Source organism: Pinus tabuliformis, chromosome 8 (genome assembly GCF_031772625.1).
Source record: "Pinus tabuliformis cultivar Carrire ecotype Pingquan chromosome 8, CPIR1, whole genome shotgun sequence".
Lineage (NCBI taxonomy): Eukaryota > Viridiplantae > Streptophyta > Pinopsida > Pinales > Pinaceae > Pinus > Pinus tabuliformis.
The window spans coordinates 542,672,175-542,696,227 of record NC_142294.1 but is presented as its reverse complement, the minus strand read 5'-3'; the positions used below and the strand labels follow the sequence as shown (position 1 = coordinate 542,696,227).

The 24,053-nt window shown below is 38.0% G+C and overlaps 1 pseudogene; it reads right to left on the bottom strand.

Annotated features, from left to right (window-relative positions):
* Nucleotides 1-20,992: 20,992 nt before the first annotated feature.
* On the bottom strand, nt 20,993-23,831 carry LOC149236570 (uncharacterized; annotated as a pseudogene).
* Between the last annotated feature and the right edge of the window lie 222 nt (nt 23,832-24,053).

The following is a 24,053-nucleotide window of genomic DNA, read 5'->3' as shown; positions in this document are numbered from 1 at the left end:
TGTAACAGTTTGGGTTGAGTTACTAGTCCTAGAAACCTTTGTTGAAAAAATGTTTTGGAAGGCCTTGGTGGGTCAATTGACTAGTCCTAGAAGCCCTTGTTGGAAAAATCATCTGGGAAACCTGATGACATTTGTGGGTTGCTTTACTAGTCCAAGAAGACTTGCTTGGAACAAATTCTTTGGATCACTAGAAGGCTTGTTTAGAGACGAATCTGATGATGGTTTTCTGATTTATGACCGTGAGGTGGAATCATTATTTGATGGGTTGAGGTGGTTTGGCCTCCGCAAGCCCTCAATGGTTTTGATTTATGTGTTTTATGAGATACCATATTCATGCTTGGAATATGGCATGGGGGTGACTGGCTGAAGATAGAATTGGCTTAGCCATGTCTACGGTCGGGTGGTTCGTGCAAGTCCCATAACCAGTTGGCCTTTGCATAATTAATATGAAGTTATTTCTCCTTGTTATTTCATGAGTATTATACTTGATTATATGTGGATGATATGGCTTTGATTTCCTTGGTATTTATGTTGCTAGTATGCTGGTTATGAACATGTATTAAGACAATGGATATGTATGCCTCTCACCAATTCCTCTTAGCGATTATCATATGAGTATGGGGCCCCTAAACTCATATTTGTATCGCTCTCAACAAATTTTTTGAGGCATCAATATGCTTCTTAGAGATTCTCATATCAGTATGAGACCCATATGATTAGATATGTTGTTTAAACCTATAGATTACATAACTGTGACATGTTTGACGAAATTCATGTAATGGATAATAGGGGTCTAGTAAAGTCCTTGTTCAAATAATTGCATTTTTTTCCCTTGTTATTATATTTCGGTTCTGAAAGTGTCATTGAGCTTTTGGTAGTGACCTGACCTGGGCTCTGGGCCTGAAAAATTGGCTCAAATCCCAGAGACACGGGCACAACACTAGGCATAAAACCCGAATGCATGCATACCCATGTTGTGAGAGCATCTAGAGCCTCCTTGATGCATACTTGTCAATATCAAGGGAGTGTCTAGGGGTTTAATGGTTCAAAAACTCAATGGACCCAAGGGATGGCTGCCTGAGAGGCTGGGATGCTTCCTAGGTGTCTTTTTGTTAATTTGGAAGGTCTTTATGGTGTGTTTACGTCGGTTCCACTTCCTTATGTGAATTAGGAGATCAAATCATCTAATAGTAACTTCTTATCACATGTTCACCCTAGTTGTCTGGTTACCTGGGTAGATGTATGAGGAGGGTGTTACAGAGTGGTATCAGAGCATGGTTCACCCCTTGGGATGGATGGGTTGTTTTTTTATCATGCATTTTATGTTGGTTACGTATGTGTTGCATGTGCTGTGATACCATGTTCATGTTGCATTTTTATGGCATGGGTTATGGTTGTAATGAGGTCGCCATGGGAATTTGATGGTGTTTTTGTTGAGTGTGTTGTTGTGAGTGTATGTTTGATTATGCATTGTTTATGCATGTCAGTATTCACACGTGATAAAGTGTATAGTAATGTGGTAGTTGTTGTCATGCATGAGGTCACAATATGTGTAGTTGATATGGTCATGCATTGATGACTGGACTCTAGATATAATTATGACTATATGGTTATATTCTTATGTTTTATATTTCTATATGTTGTCATGATTATGGTATACATACATTACTCTAATTTGTTGATCTTTGAGACGAGGTATCCTCCCCGAATTATAATAAGGTATGTTGGTTTGTTGTGATTTGGTTTTGCTGATATGATATATCTTGTAGGAAGAATATCAAATATGACTATCAAGATTGTGTACTATAGTTCCTGAGACCCTCCCTATGGATCAGATGAGAATCATGGTGTTGGAAACTCTTATGATTGGTAGAAAAACTGAGAAGATTAAAGGAATAAATAAGGATTTGTAAGGCAAATAATGATAGAATCATACAGGCATAGGAGAAACAAGAAGAGGTAAATGTAGTGATACTTTAGAATTTCTCAAAATTGCACTGATAGGGCCCCCGTTGGATCAACGATGGGAAGGAGGAAAGAACTAAAGGGGAATATGTCAGTAGGTCTCATGGTGAGTATAGGTCAGATAGAGATGACACGATCAGAGATGTCAGGTCCTTGGATGCACCAGATAGGAGAGGTGATGGGTGCAGGTATGATTCTAATTCTAGTTCTGACAGAAATTACAATCGACATTGTTACCATCCTTACAGGAGGAGTGACAGGGAATATTTTCCAGCCAATTTTAAGAAGTAACAACTTCCTACATTTGATGGAGAGATGAACAAATCATGGGATGGAGAGTCATGGTTTCTTGGTATGAGGAAGTTGTTGGATTAGTGGGTCCTGACCCAGGTTCAAAGTTAGTTGTGCTAATCAAATCCCTACACTACTCACCCTTTCAGCATCAATCTGTGGAGAGCAGATAGAAGTCTCACCCGAACTAGTATGGGGGGATGCTGGAACCAAGTTTCCGCACCCAGAGATCAAAGTGATGTCACTTTGTGCCCTAAATCTATCTTTGTGCAAATCAATAAGCCCTTATGGATCATCGATATAGCTTCCTTTAACCAATATCTAGACCTCTACGAAGTTCTACGAATATCTTTCGCGGACCTTGAATAAACTAATTAGCTACTTACATGCACTAAAGATCATTCTTAACCCATTAATTACCTCGATTGGCTTAAGTGTTCGATAACTTCAACATACAACAAGATAATCTTCGTGTAAACAGCGAAAAATAATTGCGTTCATATAACAATACATTCATGTAAAACCGAGAATCAGTACATCATTATTTCATAAGCCCAATATTCATCATATCATAAGTGCATTCATATAAAATAGAAGTAAAGATATAAACATGGGAATTTCTGCAATAATCTTCTTTATTAATACTCAGTTAAGATTATAGACTCAAGACTTCCCTGCACACACAGCTGCAGATCCTTTCTTCCTGCTCTTTTGCACTAACTTTCTAGACTTCTCCCATAGGAAAACTTCATTACTCCACCTTAAACACCCTAAGACACATTTATTTATAAAATCCCATGGTCCACAGACCATGGGTGGATCCTCAAAAAGTCGACTCAACTTACATAAAGAAGGGTAAAACCCTTTATGACTCTTTAACTATCTATGCACTCTGCGACCACAATTTGCGGAGACTTTACATTTTTATACAATGAAACTTGGGCTTTTGCCCCAAAATTGACCCTTGGGGACCCCATCCCAACAGGCCCCGAACACAAATATCGTGACTCACCCTCGAGTCACTCTGCTAGCGCAAAGATCATACTATGAAGGTTCCCCAGCTCCGCTTGTGTAACTATTACCTCAGTCATGCTCTATATGGATACTTGCTTGATCTGCTCTTCTAGATGCTTTGTGGCTGGTTCTATACTGCCCCACTTCATTTTCTACTGTGTACTCTACAAGTTTGCCAATTTCTCCTGAAAGTTGGTAGAGACGATGTAGGCCTCATCCAACCAAGGCCCTAATATAGGCTTAAGGACTACCTCTTTCTTCTGCATTGCTTCCACCTGTGTAAGCAGCTCCTTCGTCATCTGCAACTTAGCAAGGAATTTTGTTGTAGCAACGGTGCACGTCATTTCCCTTACTTCATCATACTGTTTCTGAAGCTCACACAATTCTATATTTGGAAGTTGCATGGTGGGATCCTCCTATAGGGTTGTCACTACCTTCATATCCTTCTCAAAAAGCATGGTTCAGTCTACCACCGCGGCATCCACCATCGCAACTTCATCCTTCACAGCGACTTCATGTTGTTCCCTTACCTCTGGCAAAGTTGAAGGTTGTGACTTCAACTCCAACTCTGTTATCTTCAGGTTCAGCTCGAACTAAACTCTAGCCACTTTCATCTTGGCATCACCATACCTACAACCAAATTTCTGATCTTCGCTTCCAACCATGCTTCCTCCGGTATATGCAGTTTAGGCACTGTTTTCTAGGATTCTACCACTGTGGCTGTAAGCTGGGCATTCTGCACCTGAATTTTATTTTTTGCTTCCAACACCTCTGACTTCTGAGTTAACATTAGTTCATTGTTTACTAAATACTCACTTATGAGGCTTAGTGCATGTTTCTCCCGCACCTGGAACTCTACTGTCACACCTGCCTGCAGTGTGTGAAGATACTCATTTAAGAGTGCAAACATGTTGAGGCTGATGTTTTTCAAAGAACTCACTATTTCCTTGTCATTGACTGCCTCTGTGCTCAAGGAGCCATATGGTAGCACAATTGTCCAGAGATCCAACAATTGAACCATCTTTGTTTCCTGAGTGATCCCTGACGCTAAACTTGTTGGTGCAACACTGATCTACCCTACTCCTACCTAGATCCTATTTTTCTGAATATATAGCTCACACAAATCCTTCAGAATGGTGCTCAGTGCCTACTATTGTTGTTGCTAAAACTATTGTAGTAGTTCTATCAGTGTATCCTACACCTTGTCACCTATCTCCTCTAGGTCATCGTTTGTCAGAGTAATTGGATCCAGTGATGTCTTGGTTTCCTTCCATTTCTTCCACAACCCTTCCTCTCCTTGTTCCCTATTCCTTTTAACCTAGAAGGGAGTGCTTGTCTGCTCCTCCTAACCACCATCGCCCTGCTCTAACTGCTCCTCCTCCTCTGTTTGGGGCGATGGATACTTTTCACTCTTCTCAGAGCCACGCTCTTCTTGTTCAGCCTGCTTCTTTGCGACGTGCTCCACTTCCACCTAGGCCTTCTCCTCGGCCTCTTTTTTCCACTTCTCATCCAATTGCTACACCTTTAGCTTGGCTGCTTCTATCTTCTTCTTCTCTGCGGACTTGCTAGTACGTACAGACAGATTGAATGGAGAATGCCAATCTGTCAGCTAGCACTTGATGACCTCTTCAATAGTGTCATCTATAACAAGGTAAGGTAGGTCAAACCATTTTTGTTGTGGATCCTTCATTTTCCAGATGTATACACAGTGGAAGTCTGAAAGTTGTTCAAGCAAGGTAGGTGAGAAATATGGCTTCTGGTTGATGGCCATGCGAATTCTCACCTCCATTAGCACCAAGAAAAATTTGGTCTCTATGATGCGCATGACATTATTTGTTGCCCAAAGGCATGAAAACTTTGTAGCCTCTAGTAAATCCTTATCCACAAGAGGAAATTGATTGTCCTTTGGCAAATCCCATGTGATGAGCACAATGGAGAGAAAAAACCATGAGTAGTGGAATGTTTTATTCTCGTCATGCACCTCTTGACAATTCGCGAGGAACTCACTATAAAGATAGTGCACCCAGTTGAATTATACACCCTCTGCGTATTGGGAAGCCAAAGAAATCACTACTACCAGAACCTCGTCTGTGCAACATTTTCTTATAATTTTCCTCGAAAGGATATGTGTGGCAATATTTACTGCGGGGTCAGTGATTGAGGTAATAGAGTACCCGTACAACTTCTTCTCGAGCTTGAATTTGTCCTTCATTTTCCATGTGAGGTCATGCTCGCTCATCTTTCCGCCAAACTCCTTGGCCAGATTCAACCCTGAGTGCGGAAATAACATGATCTGATGGATGAACATGTCGGTGATGGGGATTAGCATGCTCAACCACAAACAGTCGTCATGCACTACGGTTAGCAACTTCTTGATCAAAATTAAGTTGATGTTGGAGCGGTGGTAGTGGGGCACCCATAACAAGTTCAACAACCCCGAATGATTCACTCCACGAATCCACTCCATCAGCTCCAGCGTGGTGACACTTGATTCTTTGTAGAACACCCTCTTTGTTTGGTCAATTTAGTGTCCTAAATTTCTCTACATAAATTATCAATCTAGGTATCGTAAACTGATGAAGTGTAGTACACTATATGTGCTAGATGACCCTTCTTACTTCATTGTTTTTGAGTTTTATGTTGTTTTGGGGTTTTTCATATTTTAATCCCTAATGATTTATAATGTACTTAACAAAATTTTAAATCTACTTCTGTAAAGACTGCTAAGAACCTAAAGAAATGAGAACTAAAAGAGCTTAAACAAGATTTGGAAGCAAAGTTTAATTAAGAAATGAAAACAAAGTCTCTATTTCTAATCATATCATTAATTCCAAATCATGAACCAAAAGAACTTAAAAGTGAAATTCCAACTACTGTTAATCAATTATAGAAACAAGACTAAATGAAATACTAAAACTGAAAGTGAAATTGCAACTACCTATTATGAAAACAAAACCAAAATGAAATATTGAAACTGAAAGTGAGATTACAACTAATGTTTAGTCTATTGCAAAAACAAAACTTGATGAAAAACTGAAAGTGAGATTGCAACAAAACTAAATGAAATACTTAGTTACTCTACCTCTCAATTTTTGAAGACAAACATCCTGGGGATGATATTTTGAGGAATTATGTACTTCATTATTCTAAGAGAAAATAAATACAAAAATGCAGAAAAGATTCGTTGCATGAATGAGGTATTCAACCACTTAGTTTAAGATGAATTATCAACTAGAAGGGCCTTTTACAAACATTCATCTACACTATAAGTCACTAAACTAGTAATGAAATGACAAGAACAATAATCGCATTGATCAATTTAATTGAAAGCCTAAAGACTAATGAAATAGAAAATGAAACAAACTACTCTACACTACTGAATTCAACTTCTAATTACTGATAAAAATGAGAAAGAAATTAAGCAAAGAGAGAGCTATTCTGTACTGAAAGAAGTTATTCTGCATTAGTAAGAAAATAATAAGAACTGCATTATAAACAAGGTTAGTAAATGGTTATGAACACTATGGAAGAAACGATGAATTTACAGCTAACTAGAAAAGATAAAACAAAATGAAATAAAACCTCAGTCATCACAGGGGCCCTCCTTAATCAAAACTCCAAGAAATGCTTTCAGGTATCCATAAAACACATGATCTTCATATTAAAAATAGAGAATGAGTTTTCAAAATTACAAAATAGTAGTCTGAGCTTAATACATCAAGAAATTCGAACTTAGTGTTGAGTTCTTTACACAGGTATTTATAAGAAAATTATGAAACTGTTTGTGGAGAAAAATAAGCTACAGCCAAAAACACGTAGCAGACAGGCACACAAAATTCTCTTCCTTGGCTACTAAAGACATAAATCTAAGATGATGGTTGTTTGACTGAGTTTCACAGATGGCTATTGGAGTTTGTGGGCTCACGAAGTTGTTTCAGATCTCATCATTGTGAAACGTGTACATAAGAGAGTCTTGTTTGCCTTTGGTCTCTATGTTTGACTTCTCCTTTGACCAGAGTCTTGTACCATCTTCCTTGCTCACCTGGGCTAGGTGAATAGGACATGATCCATGTCATGATTTTTTCCAAGCTACCCATGTAGCTAGTTTCTCCTTCTGACACATGGAACCTATTAAAGCATGGAAGTAGCTGTGGAACAGCTGATTAGCTACAGAATAGGCTGCGTTCTGTAGATAAAAGATAGAAACTTATTCAAATATAAAAACATGAAAAAATAATATGTAAATCACTAAATGTCCTCCTTAAGGCAATGTATATTGGTCATTGATGATAGGAATGCATTTCTTCATGGAAAATCAAAGAAAAATGAATGAGAAAAGTTGTTAAGGAAAGTGCAGTTTTGAGGTTCAACACTCTCCATGTAGTTTTCTATTGCCAAGTGGGGGAACCTCTCATGGTCTGCTAGATCTTAGTCTTCAAGCTTGAGGTGGGGAATCTGTGCGAAGCAAGGACCTTAAAAAGTGATGCTCTTCAGTAGCAGGGGTGTATTGAGGAGCAATTTTCCCACATCTAGGTCCATAGGGACCTTCACTTTTCCCTTGCACAGAGGGATAAATCTGGAAACTTGGGTATTGGATCCACCCCCTTGGTGTCTATGTATTCCACATCCTCTTCATCCTCTAAATCCACCACCTTCCCCTTATCCTTAGTGTTAGTATTTTCTTTCTTCTCGGCCTGGGTAGCAGCATGCTTCCTCGGTGACTCGTGCACTAGCATGGGCTTCTTCTACTTGTCATTATTAGGGTTGGAAACTTCTCTCACTAGTGTGGGTTTCGCCCTAGGTGACATCGACACCATAGACACAATAGCTGGAGCCTCCATGCTCATCACCTCTGGAGAAGCTCCCTCAGAGGTGACAACTCCTCCAGTACTAGCACTCTCTCCTAGTCCAGACATCATGCTGAGAAAAAATCGTTGGGTATCCTCAGGTAACTTATCCAATACAGAAGCAGTGACTAAATCAATGGAAAACTGAGGATTCTTAAATAATCGACAGCTCAACACAGAAATTCTAAGAATGTAAAGTGTTTTTTGTTGGATGGCTATGCGTAATTTATAGGCAAATTCAAATTCAAATTCAACCATTCCCCCTAAAATTTTCTCATAAATGATGAATTGGCAATAGATTTCCTAATATTTCACTCTAAAATTCATCCTTAAATGCCTTTAATTCTACCCTCTGCCTGCCTGCACTCCTCTTAACCATCTCCTCACTCTCAAATCATGAAGAGTGACTGTAACGATCACTTTTTGGCTATGTTGTGTGGTCTCTCCCCCTATAGCACAACTCCCTTCACACTTCTCCTAGTACTATGACATCATCCCATTTCACACAGCCCCCCTATCACGTAGCTCTACAACCCGGGCAGTGTAGTTTATAGTCCCATGCCCCCTTACAGTTGCCTAAAGCAGTAAGACTATGCTATCATCATGTACTCATTGGGATGGATCCCCAATGTATGGATTCAAGCGGCTTCCATTTACCCTTCCAGGAAATGGGTCTCCATTCAACTTCGCAAGTTGAACTTCTCCACCATCTATAATCTCTTTGATAACATATGGCCCTAGCTAGTGCATATGAAATTTTCTTGGAAACTTATCAAACTTACTGTCATATAATAAAACCAAATTATTTACCTTAAAGGTGAGTAGTTTGATGTGCCGAACGTGCCAAGATTTTTCACATTCCTTCTCAACCTGCTGATGGAATATAGCCAAAAACATATCTTCCTCGAGATTTGTTAGCTGTGCGAGCCTTTCTTCTAAAGATTTGCGGTCCACCATTCCAGTGAAATACATTATGCGTAGAATAGGCACAATGTATTCCATAGGCATTACAGCTTCTACGCCATAGACCAGCCTAAAAGGTGTCTGACCATTAAGCTTTTTACAAGTATTTATTTAGGCCCATAACACCACTGATATGTGCACGTCCAAATCATTCTGTTGCACATTGCAAACCTTTGTCAGCGCATTCTCCAATATCTTATTAAAAGCCTCAATTGTTACATTAGCCTTGGGATGGTATGGCATACTCTTCTAATGGTAAACCTAGAATTCTTCTATTAGTGCGTTGATCGTCTCATTTAGAAAATGCATACCACGTTCACTCATCAAAACCTTTGGGCAGCCAAACCTAGTCAACACATATTCAAATTGAAATTTCACTATTGTTTCCCCTATACAGTCCTTCATAGGTTGTGCCTCCAGCCATCTGGTCAAATATTTGGTCGCAGTGATGATATACTGAATACATGTTTTCTTACCTAGAGGTTGAAACAATCCTATAAAATCAATTTCCCATTTCTCAAATGGTTGTAATGGCACCTATGGATTCAAAGACAACTCGTCCCTTCATGATGGCCTGCCCATCCTCTGACATGCATCGAATTCCCTATAATATGCTTTAGAATCCTTATGCAACGTTAGCCACCACAACCCAATGTGTAAAATCTTTTGTGATGTTGCTTTTCTTGCATAATGTCCTCCTGTAGCTCCTCCATGAGATTCAATGAGGATATTGTTTCTTTCAAAGTCAGGCACATAGCATCGAAGTATTTCGTCCGATCCCATCTTATACAAATGGCCTACAATAACTGAAAGGTCTGTTGCGCACACCAGCAATTCTTTCTTTTGTTGACTGGTGTATCCCTCTTGAGTCATCCCTATGGTCAGAAAGAGGAAAATGTCCACAAAGTGATCATCCTCCATGCACACCATGAAGAGTTGTGTGTCAGACAACCCTTCCTCCAAATTGGTAGGATCCTCCGCTGTTTCAATAAGCAACAAATGGTCTGGCCCTACATTCAACCTTCCTGGCATCACAATCACCTCGAAATCATACTCTTGCAACAACAGCAACCATCGGAATATTTCCCCCCCAACATAGGCTTATTAACTAGATATTTCAATCCAGAATGGTTTGTGTACATCTTAAAATGTCCTCCTAGCAGGTAATGTCTGAACTTATGGAGCATGTACGCCATAGCCAAACCTTCACGCTCTGTCGTTGAATAATTACTTTCAGCCTTAGAAAAATTCCTGCTCGCAAATGATATAGGGTGATCCAGTTCTTCTTCGCCAGCCTGTGTCAGCACTACTCCTAGCACCATACATGAGGCATCTACATGCACATGGAACTCCTTCCTCCAATCCAGGAATACTAAGATCAACACGGTGGCCATTCTCTCATTCAGTACATCTAGGTTACACTGACATTTTTCGTCCCAACAAAATGTAGCATCCTTCTTCAGTAGCATCTCCATAAGCGCGGTAATCTAAGCATAACCTTTGATGAAATTTTGATAGTATCCAAAATGGCCTAGCATTGTGCACAGTTGTTTAACACTTCTTGGTGCCTCCAAATTAATTATTATCGTGATCTTAGCAGGGTCCACCAGAAGCCCTTGCCTGCATACCACATGACCTAGCAACATCCCAAAAGGGACACAAAACAAACATTTCTTCAAGTTTATTGCAATCTGATACCTTTAGCACACATCTAACACTAAGTGCATATTGTTTACATGGTGCTTGACTAGCCGAAGTACTGTCCAGTCGTCAAAATAGACCTCCAAGAATTTTTGAATAAACTCTTTGAACGCCATGATGACTACGCACGAGAAGATTTCTGATGCATTCTTGAGTCCAAAAGGCTTCACTATATACTAGAAACATTCCCACTTGTTCGTGAAGGTGGTCTTACTCCTATCTTCTGGCGCGCTCTTTATCTGATGGTATCCAGAGAACCCATCAGTGAATGAATAGACCTCCTGCCCGCCAACATTATCTAGTACTTCATCTGTGAACAGAGTTGGAAAAGGATCGTGAACGTAAGCATCGTTAAGCTTCCTGAGATCTACGCAAATCCTTATTTCATCCTTCTGCTTCTCTTCCTTAATGACCATGGGACTCACCTAATCAGCTTCCTCCACTAGTTCAATAATATCCATTGCAAGCATATTGTCCAACTCCAAGCAAAACTTTTGCTTGAATTTGGGATTAAGGCAATATGGCCTCTACTTAATAGGCTTCACGTCCAGTTTCAAATTTATTTTCACCACTCCCAAATTGCCTATGATGCCTTTCAAGTCCGAAAATTTGGTAGGGAATAAATCTTGATATTCATGAAGCAACTCAACGACTTTGTCCACTGTAGCATCATCCCAGTAATCCCCTATCTTTTCAAATTTTGTTTCGCTTCTGTACCAATGTTTACTTGCTTATTTTTCAGTGGCGCAGTGATGTCGGGGTTCTCTATTCGCAGTCCCTCTACTTCGTAGTGGCCTTCTGCTTCGAGGATTTTAATATTCCTTGGATCCTCATCCTCTCCTTCATTAGTCATATTATTACATTCCAACGCATGGCGCAGCTGGGTACTCCAATCCGACTGAACCAATTCGAAGGGATTTGACGGAATTATGAATATTGTTTCCTTAACCTCATGCAGTGCTTCATCAATACTTTCGAATCTGTCTTCAAAGCTGAATGTCCTCACAAACCCCTCTCTTAAGATATCCCATTCCGCGGTGCCATGGTGGAGCTTTGTTTCCAAATACTAGTTCATAGGGATGATGTCCAAAGTGTGATAGAAAATATGCACCCACTCTGGCTGTGGCTGCATTCCATAAACCTTAGTCCACTTTGCCAAATGATCCCACAGATCATTTCTCCCATCATACTTCTCAGTTAACCATACCTTGGGGCGACCAAATCACATCCTGATTGTCCTCCTATAGTGGTGCCATTCCTCAAAATTGTCTTTATGCATACCCCACCACCATGCAAGCGTAGTGCGCAACACCAAATCCAATGCTTGTAAGCAATGCATCTCAGGAAATTCCCTTTCAAATGCATCCATAAATTTATCTAAATTAGTTAGACCATCATAATAAGGAAAACTTATTACCTGAGATGATGCACAACACATTTATTTAGTCATCATATTACAACACATCATAGATACTTCATGCAACCTATTTTTCCAGTGCTCCATTTCTTCGTCTGAATCTAATGCACAAGAGCTTTTGCGGTCCCATGCGATTCATCCATCGGCTATTGGATTAACCCAATATTGGTCTCACGATTTTACTTTATGGATCTAATCTAAATCATCATCATCGTCCTCATAGTCATAGACCGGTTTAGTATAGTGCGGTCCTTCTGCAGGATCCAATGGTACTACCATGTGGAGCATTTTCCTTTCAAACAATATTGTCCGCTTCTTCAAATTTATGACCCCATTCATGTCGATAACCCAATAAATTTCAAGGAGCACAGGATATGGATTGTTTTCATCAACAATCTCTATTACTTAAAAGTCACCCAACATGCTTACACCTTCTATATCTACAGTCAGCCCATGCAATCTCCCCATAGGGATAATATTCTGTTGATTTTTCATTCTTAATTAAATCAGATACCACTGCAGCACATGCCTAACTATTCTTTCCCAAGTTTGTTTAGGAAAAAAATTTGCATCGGACCCCAGATCCAAAATAACATGATCAATCTCGTATTCTCCTATTTGCGCGGTGACCCTCATCTCGCACCCTGTACTTGTATTATGTCTACCAATCTTTCTGACCACGTGGTGCCCATCATAAGAATTATCCCTACCAACACATTTTCTTATCAACTCCTCTCATCCTTTCACAGCCATGTTGTTGTGTAGAAGTTTCATTCAAGTCTCCAAGAAAGTAGTAAGCATGGAGGGGTCAACTTCTTCAGACAGCCTATCCTGACTTCCTGAGGTAGAGGCTTCAGCAAAGCTTTTCTTTGCTTCCATGAATGTTTCCTTTGTGCACTCCAGATCAAACCCAACTTCTTTTTATGTAGCCTTGCGGGCCCATCCACCTCCTTCGAGTTGTTTTCCCTTATCATCACCAGTCATCATACCAATTCACAACACGATATTCACATCGAGATCCTCTTTGTGAGGCTCGACCCTATTGTAGTGGCTACAACCACCCTCCAAAATTTTTCCTTAGCCTATTTTGGAGACTCTTTACCAACCTTACACAACACTTTCTCTTGCTTCGTCAAGTACTCAAGATTCAAAGTTTTTCTCGCAGAAAGGTAGCCTCTCGATCAAAGTTGATCATTCTCCTCACAAGCTACTTACTAGGACTTGGTCCTGCTGTAGGCTGAGCATATTCCCATATGAAATTGCCTATTTCTGGAGGTAATCCAACCTTCCCTCCATGAATTGCACAATCCTCTCTAACTGCTTGTTGGGCTCCAAGATTGCACAATCCTTCCAGCCAAGCCTCCCAATAGGATTTGCACAAATTTTCCTAGCAGTAGGCTATTCAGCCCAGAATTTGCACAAATCAGGGCAAAAGTCAGTTCCTCTCCCTAGAAATTATGCAAACCTCCCACACATTTGGCCCAATTCTAAGCGAGGAATGCGCATTTTTCCCAAGCAGTTGAGTACTTGCATGCATGAACAATCCAGTTGACTAGTTCCACCCAGGACCAAGGAAACTTGACTTGCATGCATGTATGACTTGATCTTCCCAGAATAGCAAAAGACAACATGAAAAATTCAGGGAGCTATTTTTAGCAGTCGGGGGTTGCATGCAAAGTTTTTTAGAAGTTTCCCTCCAAGTATTGCTTTTTCCTAGATTTGTGGCATGCACGTCATGAGACTAAAATTATTTATTCAATGCATCATATTTCATTCATTCACATCGATCTTGGATCTCTGACATCACACAGCACATCTAGGACTCTTTGACACATCGAGCTTAGCTATTCATAATAAAGTGGCCTCAACTTGTCTTTCTCAGCATTTCTATCGTTTTTTGTGTATTCGCTTGTGTGAGTATTGTTTTCTTGATTCTTTGAATGCTCACTGTTGTTTACATATATTATATCTAGTCCTAACTCTATTTCAGTTTTCATCGCTATCTCAAAGCTGTTGCATGCATGAAACTGTTTTGCATGGATGTTTTCCCAACCAGCGAACGACCTCACCCACATTCATGTTGATGTGTTTGCTAAATCTTCCATTCATGTTTTGCAAGCACTGTCTATCAGTTCTTCTATCACTTCTTCTAGTACTATCTATCACTTCTTCTATCCATTCATTGACTTACTTGTTTTCAGTTGCCCGTTGGCGAGTTGGGCCAACCTTGGCTCGGTCTCTTCCTTCACCAATGTTGCATTACACAATATGGGGAAGGAAGGCTCACCTTCCTCTCCACATTTTTTCATTCTAGCCTAGCGCTAGCCTCCTAGACTGTTTTGCACATTCCTGGAGGATAGTGGCTACTTGAACCAGGAAATTGCGCAAATCTATCCCTGGGTCAGCAGTCCTTCCCGACTAGAATTGCGCATTGCACAATCCCAACAGCCAGCTGCCCAAATGGATTGCGCATTTCACAGATCCAATAGCTAGTCCGGCCTCCCAAAGAGTCCAGACTTCCTTTTGCACAGTTATGGTAGCAAGTCGCTCAGCCTCCCAGTGAAATTTGTGCAATCTTGCTCATTAGTTTCCCAGGTATGTGTTGTGTCCCTCCTCGGATTTGCTTTGTTTTCACTGACATATTTCTTGCCATGCATGCTTCCTGTTTCCAGATATTTTAGGTGTTAATCTATCTCAATGTCTTCCAAGAGAACAAGATCTCAGGACACTGATGGTATGGCAACTGGAGCAATAGTTGAGCAGGTATCCTCTGGTTTGCCGATCTATGAATATACAAAGTTTTATCTAGAAAAGGACCTCAAACTGAAGTGGCAAGAGGTGAATGAAACATTCGCAAGTACTTTTGGGGAAGAACTTGAAGACCTTCAGGTGTATGTGAACATTCATAAGTCTAGATTGTATCAAATTACAAGCAGATATCGTGTGTTCCCATGCACGAACATGATTCACTAGATCGTCTCTCACACTAACCTCGAGAAGATGACCTTGAACAATGTCAATAGGATGAAGCTTGCAACCTTCTGGGCATGATATTACGATGTGATGTATCAAATGACTAAGCCCATGACTGTCATGACTCCCCCGTTCAGCTTGCTCAATAGTATAGGCCACTCTAGAGACATTCTAGAGGATTGGATAAAGGAGCCAGCTCGTTTCACGATGGCCCCCAAACAGATCTATAAGATGAAGATATTGAGGAGGCATACCAATACTTGGTCATATTCACATGTTGACTAAGTGGCCAAGGGAGCACTGAGACCTTCCCTTAGAGTTGGGTGGTCACACTGGTCCAACTAGCTAGAGAAGGAAGACCATGCAACTGGTCCGGCATACTAGCTCATCAGCTGAAGGAGAAACTCACGAAGGCTTGACTATCACTTGAAGGCATGCATGTAGATATTTACAGTTCACCTACATTCTAGATGTAGTCTGTGCCCGACATGATTTCCTGGGCTTAGAGTGAGCATGGTCAATAGTGGAGACTATTGTGAACACGTATTTCAAGTTATTGTTTGAGTGCAGCTTCAGAGGAGTGATCATATGGTTTTCCAACCACTTTCTCACCCCAGTGTCTAGATTGATATTCGAACAGGATCCACCCTGCATGTCAGAAGAAGTAATGAAGGAATTGTTAGTCATTATAGATTGGTATGCCTCATCGACTGACACATTCATCTGAGTGTTCAGTGCGGAGAAGCCTCCGCATGTTCTACCAAAGTTTTCATTAGACATGCTTATCATGCAGGAAGTAGCGTATCATATCTCAGTGGGATTGACATCTAGGCTACAGTGGAAGAAGAAGGAACCTTGGCCCACTCTTCCATTATGGATTGGGTTATATGAGATCCGAAGCATCAAGCAAGCAGATGTGGAAGCTGAATAGATGAAGAAGTACCCATTTGACCTCCGAAGCTTTAACCGTATGACCCACATTGCATTACGAAGGATCACTACATGAGAGCTCAGTTCAATTAGATCCATGGGGCATTTCATTAGGTCGAGGAGGATTCATGGAGATACTGTCACAATTCCTCCACACCCGATGGACAAGTTGGCTTCACCATAGAGTGGTTTGTAACATAGCATGAAACAACACAACGAAGATCACTACAAGAAAAAAGGTCATTAGTGATGGTCAAAAAATTTTACGACGGTCAAAAGAGCCCTCGTCACTGAAAATTGAACGTCACCAAAGGTGGCGTCGCCAAAAGTATAGGTGTTGTGCTGACATTCAAGGTCCATCACCAATAATGATTTATAATGACAGATAATGACTGTCACCATTTCATATGAGCAATGGTGACGGATCTTAACCTCTGCCACCAAAAAAATGAATGTCACCAAAGGTGTAGGTGCTATGGTGGCACTCAAGGTTCATCACGAATAATGATTATCATGATGGATAGTGACTGTCATCATTTCATATGAAAAACAACGATTTATTGTGATGGAATCATGGTCGTCACTATTAATGCATATATATGGTGACATTCATTGACCGTCACCATTTCATATGAACAACAACAATTTATGATGATGGACCTTACATGGTCATTACTATTGATACATATATATAGTGGTGTTCTTTGACTGACACCATTTCATATTTTGGTGAGGATAAAAAAATGTCACCATAATCTTATCGGTGATGGTCAAAAGAGTCTTCGTAACCAAAAACTAATCATCGTCATTTCATATCAATATCAGGGCACGATGGAATCAAAACACCAACCTTTTGCTTACAAAGCAAGTGCTCTTCCAATGAGCTAGCAGCCTTTAAAAAATTAGATTTTAAAAAATCAGACCTTGAAACTTTATAGATTGTAAATTCTACAACTTTGAACAAATTATAAAACATTGTAAGGTCTTGGAAAATATCTTAATAAACAAATAAAATAGCAATGAAGTTGTAGGTCCCTACCTAATGGTTATGAAAGTTATAAAAAGTGGGTGGAAGGAAAAATAATTACATATAAGATACTCAATATGTTTAGCTGAATACTCAATTAGAAGTGAAACTTTGAAGACATTTATAACCTATAATTATCAAACCTAAAATATGCAATTACATCAAATATTGATTTCTCACCTTGTGAATCATGTAAATCTGTTGTGACTGATTTGCATGCCAAAAAGTAAGAAAAATGAATATTCATGATGGAATTATGACTAATGAGCTACATGCTTGAATCCTACTGGCTATGGGGTCTAGAAAACTAATTGGGAGTGCTTCTCATTATTAATTAATTCAATATGTCAAAATACAACAATCAATAACAATGATCCTGAAATGTAACCAATAAACATATCTTAAAATTGTAAGTACAAAATTTTGGCTAATATCCATAGTGCACACCAGGATACACAAAACAAAAAATAACACCTACACTCCATAATAAATAAATTAATTAATACTACAATTTCTTTAGCACTTAACATATTATATTAACATAAACGATGCACAATAGTTCACAAGTTCCAAATGACATGCATAGTTTCTAATTTATCTGTTAAGAAATTATAAGTAATTGAAGAGCCTACCATAGGACAAACTTGAAATAGAGAAGCATAAATCACATTAGTATAAAGTACAAGGATATAAAAAAATTAAAAAAAAATCATTGCAAGGACATCAAAGCACTTATTTTCACTTTGTAGCAAAACTATTCCATTCCATACATTACCATATCTATCTCATCATTACTAGTTTTCATTTTCACTTCCATCTCATTCTATTTTATTTCCATTCCATATTCATCCTTGTTCATTTTTAATAATTTTTCATTAAACCCTATCCACTTAAGAAAAATTCCCATCTAATTGTTCACCAGCAAGAAAATTTTTGCAAATTATGTTTAGTTCTATAGGGAGGGTATAGGATTGATGAAAAGCTACAAATAATTGAAAATTTCATATCCAAGCCTTCAAATTCTAAATAGAATATCCTAGAGGCACGACTTATATATATATATATATATATATATATATGAAAATTTGGAGTATCTCAACTTCTGCATGGTACCTTGTACCTCCATAGGAATCCCTATAGGTAATCATGTCACCGCTCCAACATATAAAATGCAACATTGTAAATAGTATACATCACACCATTATCCACTATGGGGCTCATGTCTTATGCATAAGAAGTGACATGAAGAAATTATAAAAAAATTTCTCATAATTTGCAGAGATACCATAGTCATATGAGACAATCAACAATATTCATCGAAAAGATGACACAATGTCACATCACCAATCAAGGATAAACTAGAAAAAATATACTTTAATCAAAGAGTTGATAAAGTAAAGTGAAAGGACAACTAAAGACAATACATGACTAAAGGTTATGATTATATTATCGATGTTGATCCATTTCATTTTCACCACCCTTTTTTCTCAACCATGCCTACATGCCATTCTAGTTCCTAACAATTTGCTACAAAAATAATAAATATTTCTAGAGAATTAGTTACATGAACGACTATAAGATTTCAATGATCTACAAGACACTCCAGATAGGAAGTACAATAAGTTAAATAAAATAAAAGCACAACAATGGAAAGTCATTTCGTTTTGTTTTCCCTCTTCTTTGACTTTTTTTGGGATTCTTCTACTACAATTGTTGCTAGAATGCATATGTTGATTGTTCAAAATTTAGAACCCTTCCTATAAGAATTTCCATAAAAAAAACTAAAAGATACTAAAATCAAGTTTACAAGGCAAGGAAAAACAAAGATAAAACAATAGGATAACCCCCTTTCTTTCCAAAAAAAACCTTCTATGTATGGAGAAACAAAGATAAAACAATAGGATAACCCCCTTTCTTTCCAAAAACAACCTTCTATGTGTTCTTCTATGGAATGGGAGTAGGGTTTAATGGAAGAGAGCCCACAAAAGATGCTAGATTTTATCAGAATATTAGGGTTGTAAACATTTTTTCAGAGAAGTAGATGGTTGGGGTATTTTAAGAAGAGATTATGATGATGATGATGCGGCCCTTGAATTTTCCTCAACTTTCAGAACTACAAGGGGAAAAGTATGTGACTGCAGTGAGAAGCAATACATAAGGACTACCACTAAATATTGGAAAGATTTTAAAGTTGATATTGTGAGGCATGAAATCATCTAACAACAATTATTCTTTACCTTTTTGGGCTTAGATATCATTGTCATATTTTCTACTTGAAGTGGATGAATGAAAGCCATGATTGAACAAAAAAATGGAAACAGAGGCAATGTTGAGAAGCCAAACTCAAACTGCGCAACAAGCACAATATTATATTAGTCTCCAAAAGCATACAATTTAGTACACATATCAAGCTGAAATTTATATAAAGTCCATGAAATAACAAAACCTAAAATAACAACAATACAACTCATGAAAGGAGTTTTTCTTTAACAAATATGAATCCTTTCCTTTTCTTGAGTCACACTTACTACTTTTATGCCCTAGGGTCGCATTTTCTTGAGCCAAAGCATGTAGTCATCTCAGGGCCCAAACCACTTAGCAAATAAAAAATAAAACAATCAAGCAGCCAAAAAATGTATTGGATTTTGGATATGCAGAGACAAACTGAAATATGTTGAAACACAACAAATGCATCCCAACATATATCCTCTTTTTGTTAAACAATCATGTTCTTTTAGGACACTTTCCACTCATAATAATTCAAAATCATGCTAGCAAACAAAACAAACTCCAAGCCTATCACACCAAGAATAAACCTCCTTGGAGTTACCAAATCTTGTCCAACACTATGGTTTTGATTTCAAGTCAATGTTATAAGATACAACCAAACTAATAAAACATACATGAAAATACATCAAAAGTTGAAGTAAAACAGTGAATTTAAAAACTCTAACATACACCACAAAAACTCTATGATAAAAGAAAAAGAAAATATGGCAATCAACATTGGCTCAAATAGAATCCACGGTGAGATGAGCTCTAACTGGCAACAAAGAATAGAAAGAGATATGCAAAACATCTTGATCTCGTTATGAATGCATAAGTAAGAACAATATTGAAATGAAAATAACAAAGCCATAAGATAAAATCACAACCTAACACTAAATATGGACTACGAATTCATTCTGAGTTTTCTCCACTTCTTGCGAACACCCTTTTACCTAACCACTCTCATACAATTCAATATTTTCTGGAGTGCTTATTTGCACATAGCTTAACAACAACTGGTAATTTAATAGTAAAATAAGTTAAGATAACATATTCTGAATATGGAACACATGCTAAAATGTACTCTGTAAACCATGTGCCCTTTATGCCCATGACATCTTGCCTACAATTGCCCTCACATATAGTAATCATACACCATAATTATAACACAAATTTTCTCTATGATTTGGCCAACCTAACTTTAACTCCATACTTAATACCAACTAGTATCCTCAATTACCACAATGACTTATGTTTATTCTCATCACATCCCCTAGAGAAAGAAGCTAAGGTATTTGATTATTCAAAAGGGTACCTTTTAAAAAGTAGTGACAATAAACTAAAAACAAGACAAAAAATGCTAGAAACAAGTTATTTTGCCAACCTTGCTCCAAACTTATTCTCATCAATTGCCAGAGAAAGAAGTTAGAAGAAAAATAATAAAGGAGATCCAAAGAAAAATGCTCGCAGATTCATAAGTGGTGTTTGACATATAGTGGAAAACAAAAGATCAAAACAAACATTTCAAATATATATAAATACAATTGAAAATGAACTAAAACAAATGGGAGAAGAAGAATAAGAATGAGCACAAACCTAGGATGTGTAGTAAGACCGCATGCCAGTTAGAACTCCCGATGATGGAGATGTCCCTCGGAGTTTACTTTGATGAAATGTAAGGGGGAAATGACTTGCTCCATCATATGGAGTAGTTTGGGAAACAGATGAACTTGAATAAATCCCATAGTGAGATGTTGCACCTCCAAAACTACTATATGAGTGACTTCCATATCCGGAGGATCCATATGGACCAAGACCGTAATTGCCTGCACCTACTGATGCTTGACCAGAAGTTGTTCCTTGGAGAAGAAGTTGGTAGCCCAAGTCCAACAGTGCTGAAGAGTTTAATGAATAAGGGAGGTTTATTGCAACAAGGTCTATAGACAAACTTGGCAGTGTTGCATCACTTAATCCATATGGATTTAGACTGGTAACTGGTACTGATGTTGGGTTCACAATATTCTGATGACCAATAAGTGGCAGGTTGACTGGCCCATGACCCAATCCACCATATTGTGAAACATGATTTACATCACCTTTATCCTTCAAATTAGGAACAACTTGGCCCTGGTTTGCTGCAACTTTCTGCTTTTTCCCTTCAAATGCTGATTTACAAAAAAGTTGATGCCCATCTATTGATTTAACAAGGTCTTCCAGGGTTCGATTTGTTGCTTCAATTATTTTGTAAAGAATAAGGGAGTATCCTTTAGACTTACCAGTTTGTCTATCAACCACCAGGGCCTTCTTCAATGTCTCCATAACGAGAGAAAAAATTAGTCATTCTAGCATGTTGCATGTGTTCAGGAACATTACCCACATAGACCCTTCTTAAGTTAGGATCCGTTGTAGCTGGTTGAAAGGGATTAGCTGGTTGTATGGGTTGTACAGGTACCATGGGTGGAAGAAGGTGTTGTTGGAGTTGAAAGGGATTAACTGGTTGTATGGGTTGTTGAAGGAGTTGGTTCAACTACGATTGTTGCTTCCCAACAGCAGCCAAATTACAGACAACCATTCTACCATCAATCATCTTGATGGGTTCTTCCAACACACTCAAGGCACAATCAACATGTTTATATGTGATAAATCCAACGCACTCAAGGCACAATCAGCATGTTGGAAAGATTTTAAAGTTGATATTGTGAGGCATGAAATCATCAAACAACAATTATTCTTTACCTTTTTGGGATTAGATATCATTGTCATATCTTCTGCTTGAAGTGAACGAATGAAAGCCATGATTGAACAAAAAACTGGACACAAAGGCAATGTTGAGAAGCCAAACTCAAACTGCGCAACAAACATAATATTATATTAGTCTCCAAAAGCATACAATTTAGTACACATATCGAGCTGAAATTTATATAAAATCCATGAAATAACAAAACCTAAAATAACAACAATACAACTCATGAAAGGAGTTTCTCTTTAACAAGTATAAATCCTTGCCTTTTCTTAAGTCACACTTACTACTTTTATGCCCCAAGGTCACATTTTCTAGAGCCAAAGCATGCACTCATCATAGGGCCCAAACCACTTAGAAAACCAAAAATAATACAATCAAGCAGCCAAAAAATGTATTGGATTTTGGATATGCAGAGACAAACTAAAATCTATTGAAACACAACAAATGCATCCCAACATATATCATCTTCTTGTTAAACAATCATGTGCTTTTAGGACACTTTCCACTCATAATAATTCAAAATCATGCCAGCAAACAAGACAAACTCCAAGCCTATCACACCAAGAATAAACCTTTGTGAAGTTACCAAATCTTGTCCAACGCTATGGTTTTGATTTCAAGTCAATGTTATAAGATACAACCAAACTAATAAAACATACATGAAAATACATCAAAAGTTGAAGTAAAACAGTCAATTTAAAAACTCTAGCATACACCACAAAAACTCTATTATAAAAGAAAAAGAAGAGATGGCAATCAACATTGGCTCAAATAGAATCCACAGTCAGATGAGCTCCAACTCGCAGCAAAGAACAAAAACAGATATGAAAAACATCCTGATCTCGTTATGAATGCATAAGTAAGAACAATATTGACATGAAAATAACAAAGCCACAAGATAAAATCACAGCCTAACACTAAAGATGGACTATGAATTCATTCAGAGTTTTCTCCACTTCTTGCAAACACCCTTTTACCTACTTGAGTGCTTATTTGCACATAGCTTGAGATAACATTACCCTGTAAAACAAAAGAATCATGAACAAGATTACTGTAAAAAATTTGAACATTTTGGGAATATAAGAAAAGTTGACTGTCAACTTTACTTTATATCTCTTAGATACAAAAAATCTACAATCTACATTAAAAAAAAATATCTATGTATCTATAAAATTTAACATCTATATACAAAACAACAATCATATAATATATGAGATTTGCTGAGTGAATCTGAAATAATATATATTATGATATCTATAGAGTATATATTATTATGAAAGTTCATGTCCACAAACAAACATAAATTTATCGAGTGAATCCCACCAATGATAAAAAGCCATAGATTTTACAAATGAATCCAAATCCAACATATACACATTATAAAATCCCCCAAACAAAAAATCTCATGTCATAAATTTATCTAATGAATCCAACAATGCTATATCATGAATTTACTAAATGAATCCAGCATATACAGACATGGCTTAAAGAAACAAACTTCTTAAAAGAGAAATCAGGAGCCAACTTCCAGTAATAACAGATAAAAACTCTGGAATATACCTGGGCATTGACCATATACTGTCTCCACAGATAGAAGATGCTTAAAGAAACAAACTTCTTAAAAGAGAAATCGGGAGCCAACTTCCAGTAATAACAGATAAAAACTCTGGAATATACCTGGGCATTGACCATATACTGTTTTATCTTGGCCCCCTATGTCCCAAACAGTGAAGCTCAGATTCTTAAACATTACAATCTCTATATTGAATCCTATAGTGGGCATTGTTCTCATGTACTCCCCTAGTTTGAATTTGTAGAGAATTGTTGTATTTCCTATTTACAAATCCCATAAACATATTATAGTCTTACAAAGCCATTCAACACCATAATTATATAACATATAATACAGAGGAG